Source organism: Colobus angolensis, unplaced genomic scaffold, assembly GCF_000951035.1.
Source record: "Colobus angolensis palliatus isolate OR3802 unplaced genomic scaffold, Cang.pa_1.0 Scaffold473, whole genome shotgun sequence".
NCBI lineage: Eukaryota > Metazoa > Chordata > Mammalia > Primates > Cercopithecidae > Colobus > Colobus angolensis.
Window position 1 is genome coordinate 1,081,235 of NW_012118188.1, and position 6,178 is coordinate 1,087,412.

At 40.7% G+C, this 6,178-nt stretch overlaps 1 long non-coding RNA gene across 1 annotated transcript in view; it reads left to right on the forward strand.

Moving 5' to 3' along the window:
- Nucleotides 1-3,904: 3,904 nt before the first annotated feature.
- The window catches only part of LOC105523775, a 47,059-nt gene continuing 44,785 nt past the window's right edge, over nt 3,905-6,178 (forward strand). The window contains exon 1 of the long non-coding RNA XR_001003643.1: nt 3,905-4,183. This is a non-coding gene — a long non-coding RNA (uncharacterized LOC105523775). The remainder of the gene's footprint in view (nt 4,184-6,178) is intronic.

A 6,178-nucleotide genomic window follows, 5' to 3' on the forward strand; every position in this document is an offset into this window, starting at 1 on the left:
CACCTTTCCTACAATTTTTTTCTCTATACCACCTCCAGTGAGGTCTTAAAACATAAGTCTAATTGGATCTCTCTTCTGCTTAAGAGACTTCAGTAGCTCTCCATCACCTGAAGAAGAGAGCCAAAACTCCATATTATGATGTCATCTGGCATCTGTCTGTATTTCCAACCTGGTTTCATGCCACTCTTTTTCCACATATGTCCTATGTACCCAGACAATCTGCATCCATTGAACCCAGGCTACTTGACGTTCCCAAATGAAAACATTCTTTTGCTTACACTGTTCCCTCTACTTGAGTGCTTTTCTCTCTTTTTAAAGCCTGGACAAGTACTACTTATTCTTTAAGATTAAGCACAAAATCACCTCTTCCCAATTTCTGAAAGCAAAGAGGATTCACCCTCTGTGTTCTCAAAAAACCATACCTGGTTAATATTTTTATGGTGGTTGTTTTACCTGAATGTCTTATTCAGTTACTTGTTTATTTATTCAAAAAATAAGTACATTCTTATTGAGCAACTACTATATGCTAGGCACTATCCTAGGCACTAGGGATATGGTTGGACACAAAACAGGTAAAACATTTGCTTTCAAGAAGCAAAGGGATGGTCTGGCATGGTAGCTCATGCCTGTAGTCCCAGCACTTTTGGCAGCTGAGGTGGGCAGATCACCTGAGCTCAGGAGTTTGAGACCAGCCTGGCCAACATGGGGAAATTCTGTCTCTACTAAAAATACAAAAAAATTAGCTGGGCATGGTGGCATGCACTTGTAATCCCAGCTACTTGGGAGGCTGAGGCAGAGACTCGCTTGAATCCGGGAGGTGGAGGTTGCAGTGAGCAGAGATTGCACCACTGTACTCCAGCCTGGGCAACAGAGCGAGACTCTATCTCAAAAAAAAAAAAAGAGGCAAAGGGGAGTCAGTGAAACATATGCTGAGTGCAATGAAACAAAATAATTCAGAGACGGAGCACATAGAGGCTCCCACATGGGTGGAAGCTGTCATACTGACTAGGGCATTGGGGAAGTCTTCACTGGAATGACATTTGAGTTAAATCTTGAGCAGGTGAGGAGCATCTAGGAATGAGTATTCTTGGCCAAAAATATAGTAAATGAAGAACCATTGATGTGGGAGTGGGCTTGGCCTGATTTAGAAAAAGCACAAAGGCCACTGTGCTTGGAGCAGAGCAAGCAAGGCAAAGAGAAGCATAAGATGGGGTCAGAGAGTAGCAATGGAAGCCTTGAGGTTGTGGCATGAGTGAGGTGTGGCGTGTTGGAGGATACTGAGCAGAAAGGGGTGTGGGCTCATGCATGTTTAAACAGCATCCTGTGTCCTGAAGAGAAGGGTAAATGCAGGGGGACCAGAGAGGAGGCTCCTGCCACAGTCAGGGCAAGGTGCTATAGTGGCTTGGGCCAGGATGGTTGTCCTTATTAGACTCAGTGACTTGAGAGCTGGGACTAGATCCCATTTATGTCTTAACCTCCAGACTCCAGCACAGTGCCCCACACCCAACACAATAGGTGCTCAAAGCCACTGAATAAACAAATAAGGCAAGTTGTCTCAGCAAGAAGCTACAGCTTCTGAAGTTAGCACTGTTTGTTTTTCTAGGGCCATGTCTTAGTCTGTTTTTGTGTTGCTATAAAAGAATGTCTGAGACTGAGTAATTTATAAAGAAAAGAAGTTTACCTGGCTCTTGGTTTTGCAGGCTGAGAAGTGCTAGGGCATGGCTCTGGCTTTCCGCAAGGGATTTCATGCTGCATTACAACCTGGCGAACAACAGTAAGAAGAAGCAGACAGGTGGAAGAGGGGGAAACCTGAGGGATGTCCTGGCTTTGTAACAAGACACTCTTGAGGAACTAATCTATTTCTGGGAGAACTAATCCAGTCTTGAGAGAGTGAGAATTCACTCACTAACATGAGAACAGCACCAAGCCATTCATAAGGGATCCACCCCCACGGCCCAAATACCTTCCACTAGCCCCCAACCCCCGATGTTGCCATGGTGGGGATAAAATCTCAACATGAGCTTTGGTGGGGACAAACGAACCATATCCAAACCATTGCAGGAGAGATTTTGCAATATTTTGTTTCCAGTGGGTAAGCTTCATCTTCTGCGCTTTCTAATTGAATGGCCCTTAGGCCACATTCTGAGGACAGCGTGGGTGTTTGCATGAGGGCCAACACAACCAAAACTTGATTGTGAAATTGTTTTTCTTTAAATTACCTTTGGACATAGGAAATGTGTTTCAAAAAATAAGTAAAAACTACCCATTCTCCAAGGCGGGCTGCCTTAGGTAACTGAGTGCCTCAACATGCCCCCCAGGTGCATCCTAGAATGCAGTCCAAACCTGTCTGAAACCCAAATCAAGTCTTTGATAGTCAATGTCTGTCTTTCTGGTTCTAATTTAAAGATAAAAATACCTGTAATCCCAGCACTTTGGGAGGCTGAGGTGGGCGGATCACTTGAGATCAGGAGTTCGAGACCAGCCTAGCTAACACGACGAAACCCCATCTCTACTAAAAATACAGAAAATCTAGCCGGGCATGGTGGTGCACACCTGTAGTCTCAGCTACTTGGGAGGCTGAGGCAGGAGAATCACTTGAATCCAAGAGGTGGGGCTGCAGTGAGCTGAGATTGCACCACTGCACTCCAACCTGGGAGACAAAGCAAGACTCTGTCTCAAAAAAATTAAAAAATTAAAGACTAAAAATCTTCATTAAAAAAATCAAAATCAACATTTGGATAAGGTAATTTGAGAAGGATTTATTAGCATGTGAATTTATTTACTTATCTTTAAGAAAGAGAAATGTACAGAGAGATGGGGGGCGGTCAGGTAGCAGTTCTTTAAACGCTCTGTAAAGCTCGATGATTATATGATTTCTCAGGGTTGCTGTAGGGCTTCGGTGAGATAATATCCCTAAAATGCCTTGCACCAAGCCTACCATAGAGTGACACTCAGGAAATGTTAGTCCCAGCATTTTCCCTTAACGATTGTCTTTTCCCCTAACAATTCTCTCAGCTGTTTGCCAGGGATCTGAATGTTCTGGGTCCACCAGGTTTCTCAGTCTGACAAGATCACTTTTCTCATCTGGTAACCTCAGGGCTGCAAGATGAGTTTTACGGGCCCTTTCCTCCATAATGTGATATCGATTTTTACATGATTTTTGATACAACTTTAAATTATTCAACATTGTATTTAATTTTTATTTTAGACAAAGTCTAAATTTTCCTAGACCTTGAAAATTTCATTATTTTAGATGTGAGCAATAATGGAATTTTTTTTAACCCTAAAAGTTTGTTTTTTTCTTTCTTGATTGTAAAATAAACTCACACATTTTTGTGAGTCCCTAAGAGTACCATGAACCCTAGGCACTGTGCCTAATGAGAAATGATGGAAAGAGAAACAAAAATGTGAGAACAAAGTCCAGCAACTCAAAGCTGCTCAAGGAAGGGATATTGCTTCTATGGGAGGGTTTACTCGTCTCTCAAATGGGTTTTCCTGGCTCTTTGACTCTTCAATCCCTTCCAGAGGACAATAATAAGATTTGTTCTTTGAAACTAAAGGAAAACCATAAACGGTCAGTGACTGGGTTGGTGAACATTTGCTAATGTGAAACAGAGCACAGGACTTGTCTAACAAGGAATTTACACATTCCCATCCACACACACCTTGGCCTGGTGTGGGTTCTGCCTGGGGTCATGGATAATGAATGCCTGCACAGCCTCTCCAGACTCTCAAGGGAACCGCTTGCACCCAAAACCTAACCTCAGGGACCTCCAGGCAGATCAGGAGAGCAGGTCATTCACCACTCACAGGACAAAAGGAACTGACTCAGCCTGCTTTTGGGGGCAGGGGATTGATTCCTGGATAATTAGGGAGTGTTTAAAAGAGATTGGCTGCTGGTGGGACCACTCCAGTAACTTTCCAGGCAAGAGAGGGCTACCTTCAGCATCTCTAGTGAAAGTAGTGAATTAGCACTTCAAGGGTGAGATGGCATGGACAGAAGCTTCTGGGACTGAGTTCACCATTGGAAGCTTCTTTCCAGCTTCCTGAAGGTCTCTGGAGGTCTCTTTTTACCGGGGAGGATGATCCCTGGCGGCTCCCTGGCGGCTCCCTGCCGACATTCTTCAAAACTAGGCTATTTCCCCAGTGTCCTGCGGATAGAACAGAAGAGGAAATGATGAAAGTAGGTTGCTCTATTATTAACTCATCTTTTACTTTCAGTTCCTTTGTTTTAGTATCAGTTTCTTGATGCTAGGCATGACACCCATTCATTCACTCATTTATTCATTCAACAAATGTTTATCAATAACCTATGACATTCTAGGCACTATTCTAGACATTTGGAATACAGCAGTGAATGAAATAAAGATCCCTACCAGTGTGAAGCAAACATTACTAGAGGGGAAAAAAGGCAAGAAACAATAACACAACAGCACAGTTTATTGTCTCTAAGATGGCAGTGATACAAGATGCTCTATTAGTCTATGTGCCACTAAAGAAAGAAAGAATGCTGCTAATAAATTGCTGCCATTATAGAATGCATCTTGATTTTATGTATGTTAAAATGTGAAACTTAGAATTGATTACATATGATAAATAAACTACAGTATATTAAAAGGTGGCTGTGAAAAAAAGTGAAGCAGGGAGGGGAGTGGTGATATTGAATGAAGGCTTGAAAGAAATGGGGCTGTTAAATTAAGGCAACTATTATTGCAAAACTGCTTTATTGAGATGTGTAATTTATATATAATAAAACTCATCCTTTTAAGTGTATAATCCAATACATTTTAGTAAGCTTACAGAGTTATGCAAACATGATCTAGATTACCATGATCTAGATTTATAATATTTCTTTCTTTTTTTTTAAAGAACAAGTAACATGAGATCTACCTCTTAAAAATTTTTAAGCGTACAGTACAGTGTTGTTAACCAGAGGCACAATTTTGTATAGAAGATCTCCAGAACTTAATCATCTTGCATAACTAAAACTTCATATGCCTTGAATAATAACTTTCCATTTAACCTGCCCCATATGCTAGCAACCACCATTCTACTCTGTTTCTATGTGTTTGACTTTAGATACATTTAGATCCTTATGTAAGTGAAATTATGCAGTGTTTGTCCTTTTGTGACTGGCTTATTTCACTTAACATAATGTCTTCCAGGCTCTTCCAAGTTGTAGCATATGGTAGAATATTTTTAAAGCTGAATAATATTCTACTGCATATACAGTATGCCACATTTTCTTTATCCTTTCATCCAGCAATGAACATTTAGGTGATTTCCACCTCTTGGCTTCTGTGAATAATGCTGCAATTAACATGGTAGTGCAAATATCTCTTTGAGGTCCTGATTTCAAATCTTTTGGATAAATCCCCCAAATGGGATTGTTAGATCATATAGTATTTCTATTTTTAATTTTTTTCATGAACCTCCATACTGTTTTCTATAGCAGTTGCACCATCTTACATTCCTACCAGCAGTGTGCCAGGACTTCAGTTTCTCAACAGCCTAGCCAACACTTATCTTTGTTTTTGTTCTTTTTTTTTTTTTAATATATAATAGATATCCTAACAGCTGTGAGATGATATCTCATTGTAGTTTGGATTGTATTTCCCTGATGATCAGTGATGTTGAGTACCTTTTCGTATACCTATTGCAATGGCAACTATTTATTGAGCAACTGTGAGATCCAAGAGGGCAGGTATCATATTTTTTACCACTGTGTCCCCACTGTTAAAGCATCTGACACATGGTAGGTGCTCAATAAACATTTGTTGAATGACTGAGCTACTGTTCATATATGCCAGGCACTTCACAGCGAATTCTTTTTTTTAATTTTTAAATGAATATATTTTAATTACTTTCTCATAAATACTAATTATCATGGATTCAAACCAAATACTAATGAAATGTTTCTTTTTATTTTTATTATACTTTAAGTTCTAGCGTAAATGTACACAAAGTGCACGTTTGTTACATATGTATACATGTGCGACGTTGGCGTGCTGCACCCATTAACTCGTCATTTACATTAGGTATATCTCCTAATGCTATCCCTCCCCACTCCCCCCACCCCACAATAGGCCCCCGTGTGTGGTGTTCCCCTTCCTGTGTTCAAGTGATCTCATTGTTCAATTCCCACCTATGAGTGAGAACATGTGGTGTCTGGTTTTCT